Source organism: Alligator sinensis, unplaced genomic scaffold, assembly GCF_000455745.1.
Source record: "Alligator sinensis unplaced genomic scaffold, ASM45574v1 scaffold852_1, whole genome shotgun sequence".
Taxonomy (NCBI): Eukaryota; Metazoa; Chordata; order Crocodylia; family Alligatoridae; genus Alligator; species Alligator sinensis.
The window spans coordinates 23,226-27,031 of NW_005843283.1; positions in this window are offsets into that span (position 1 = coordinate 23,226).

Sequence of the window (3,806 nt, forward strand, 5' to 3'; positions counted from 1 at the left end):
TTCCTCAGCGCTGTGAGGAGTCTCCAGGTAAGTCTCTGATCCCTTGGAGATCCTCTTTCTTCCTTTTTTCTCACTCTTTGTCAGCTCCCTTTTTTGCTGGAATGCCCAGTTCTTCTCCTCGCTCCGCTTTCAGAGCTTCTATCCCAATATGGTATTGGCTCTGGAAGTGGCATCCACCGGGTCTTTTCATCATGTCCGTGCTTGTTCTCTCACAAAGCCAAGGACTGCTCACAGTTAAATTTGTACAACTCTCCACTGAAATTCTGTTTATGTAAGTATTACCAAAAAATCATAATTTAATATTAACTGCATGCAGAATTTGACCCTGGGAGATTAAGCTGGTTTTCTTTTGTAGATTTCCTGGAGCATTATGTGAGCTTTGGTTGGGTTAATGGTTGTTCAAGTAATGAAATGTAGAGTTCTCCATAGATTTCTTGTTAGAGGTAGAGAATATGAAGACTGGATGAAGACTTTTCAAGTCTGAAAAAAACCTGAAAATTCTAATTGTAAGATGGTGATTGCCATTGAAGTGTTGCAGGGCTCTGTATCTTCAGTTGTGGTATCTTTGCTTTGTAACAGTCTTTTAGATCCAAAAACAAATGTGGTATATGAAGGACAAATAGGAGTTTGGAGCAATTCACATAAGGGCAAAAAGGATAGACACTAGACTTTTTAGGGGCATAGAAAGAGAGAAAAAGATGTCAAAATCTCATCATGTTTACTGAGTTTCATGTGAAATGTTAATGTAATATGTATAACAGCAAGTAGAACCAGGAGGCAGTCTGCACAGCTGTGCTGTTAATTTGGACTGAAACTCCCAGAAACCCCCAGGGGATGTTGGGCAAAGGAAAAGAAAAAGGAAGCTTGAACCTGGAGTAAGGGCAGGAGAGAGCATCATGCACATGGAACCTCGTCAGCCCTGCACAGAGGAGTGCACAGTGGAGATGGAGATTTCAGTGGCTTGGTAAACCAGCTATGTGGACTGAAGGAGCTGGACTCAGACTTGGGGGCAGCTGCAAGCTGCTGTTTGAGTGCTCTAGGGACTAAAGGCTTGTCTAGGAACCCCTCCAGAAGTGTGTGTGTGGGGTGGGGGGGGGAGATTAGGGTGCTGGGTATAGGGTACCACAGCGTTGATATTTCTTTATCTTTTACCTGTTCCCTCCCTTTGGCCCATTAGTTTGTGACCCTAATCTCTATGATTTTCTATATAAAAGTGGGAACTCCTCCTTCCTTCTTGTGCCAATTTATGGGGCTGCAGGGTTAGACACATGTTAAAAACAGCAGAGTCTAGTCATCCATAATCATAGATCCTGTTTTTTTAGAATTTGTATTTGGTTGTAATATCACATGTAGCACAACATATTTAAAAGGTGCTTACCCATATTGTTATTGTAGCCCCACTGAAGTCAATGGGCTGTTCACATGCTCTGGGGTGAGGTGGGATGTTTAATTAGAGTGGTTCTTGGGAGCCTCTCTAATTAAAATACCAGCAGCATCTCATGTATTCAGCAACCCACACTTCAAAATGGTGGCAAGTAGGCCTGTGAGAATAGGGAACTATTCAATTTGGATTTGGATTTGGCCAATTCAGATGCCAGCAATTTGATTCAGAGATTCAGATTGCTTTTCGATTCAATCCAGCCGAATCAGCTTTGGAAGATGTGGTGCCGATTCGGACAGTTTCTGAGATTCAGCCATAGAGTTTAATGGGAAATCAATGAAATATCTATAACTTTGTAATTTTTTGGCTGATTCAGATGAAACTTGCAGGAGTGGTAGCCCCTGCTGAGGGCATGAAGCCTGACAAGATTCAAAATTATAGGTGGAGGGGTTTCTGGGAAACTGTACCTCAAAGTCCTGAAAGCAAAACTCATGTCACGTGTGTGTGTTAAGCTCCAGTGGGGTGAAAACTGCAGAGATGGTAGCACTTGCTGAGGCCACAAAGCCTTCCAAACTTCAAGGAGATAGGTGTAGGGGTTTCTGGGAAACTGCACCTCAAACTGCTGGCAAGCAAATCTCATGACACTGTGTGTGTGTTAAGGTGCAGTGGAGTTAAAACTGCTGGCTTGCTATGCCCTGCTGCAGGCACAAGGCCTGCCAGCTGTCAAGGAGATAGATGCAGGGGGAGTCTGGGTTCTGGGGCCCTGCACCTCTGTCTGCTAACAGTCAGAACTCATGACATGGGTGCTTGTGTGACTGTGTCTGTCTTGGGGCATGGGGGGCTGAAAACTGCAGGCCTGCTACACCCCTGCTGCAGCCACAAAGCCTGTCAGCTGTAAAGGAGCTAGGTGCAGAGGGAGTCTGGGTTCTGAGGCCCCACACATCTGGCTGCAGGCAGGCAAAACTCATGACATGGGTGCTTGTGAAAGTGTGTCTGTCTTGGGGCACAGAGGGTGGGGGTGAAAACTGCAGGCCTGCTAGGCTTTGCTGTGGCCACGAAGCCTGCCAGCTGTCAAGGAAATAGGTGCAGGGGGAGTCTGGGTTCTGGGGCCCTGCACCTCTGGCCCCAGGCAGGCAAAACTTGTGACATGGGTGGGTAACACTGTGTGTGTGTTCAGGTAAGCTCTTCCTGGCACTGGGGCCTGTGCACAACATGGCAGCGTGCCCCAGTGTGGCCTTCTCCTCCCCTACAGCCTCAGTCTGGTCCACCACTGTAGACGGCAGCAGGTAAAAATAACTTTGGTGATTCAGCACTGGTAGCACCAGCAGCAGCATCTCAGGTAGCCAAACTAAACTGTCAGGCCCTTCTTTCCTTTCAAGTAGGAGCATTTAGTGCGTGTCTGTTAGGTGCGTCCTCACTGTGTGACTCTGTGTGTGTGTGTGTGTGTGTGTGTGTGTGGTCAGGTGCACTCTTCCCGGTGCTAGGTAGGGCTTCTGCAAAACATGGCGGTGTGCCCCAGTGAGGTCTCCTCCTCCCCTACACCCTCAGTCCAGTCCACCACTGTAAACAGCAGCAGGAAAAAATAACTTAATGAATGAGCAGCACTAGCACAGTTGCACCAGCAGCATCTCTGGTAGCTTAGCCAAACTGTCACAGAGCCTTTCTTTTTATAAAAGAATAGAAAGCAAGAAGTAAAGATGTTGTGTTGGATATATATTACTTGTGGTGTGTGATGGCTTATCTTGTGCTTTTATGTTTATATGTTTATTATGGAAAAAATGGAACAGTTAGAGAAATATATCTTAGGAAGCTTTCAGGTTGAAAAACCCTTTGTCAGGCTGAGGAAGCACCTGCAACTGGTGTCTCTCCTGGTCCTGGATGGAAAGAATAGTAAAGAAGCTCTCAGTGTGATAGAATTCTACTGTCTATATTGAGCCCATGAGTTTGTGTACCTACTACCTAGGACTCTGATGAAGTACTGTTCATAGGCCCAGCTCTGAAAAGTGGTTTGTAAATTCAAACAAGCACCTAACCTCATCACCAGAATTGAAGCCAACTTCCTACAGCTGAAAACACAAAACCTGCCAACTATCTCCAGTACCCCCACAAACTGCACACCAGAATCTATCAAAGACAAAAATACCCATCTACCTATGGGGGCACATTCCTCACCAAAAAAAACATTCTGCCTCCAGACTCTCAGGCCTGATCCTGAGAGGGAACAAATTACAAATCACTTTTTACAGCTGGGCCTATGAATTTCACTTCATCACCCTCCTAGGTAGTAGGTACAGAAACTCATGAACTAAATATAGACAGTGGAATTCTGACACATTGCAACCTGCCAGACATCTGACTTCCCAGGTACCTTTGCACTTTTACATGCGCTGCTACATCCCCCTTTCCCGCCCCCTCACCCCAGCCT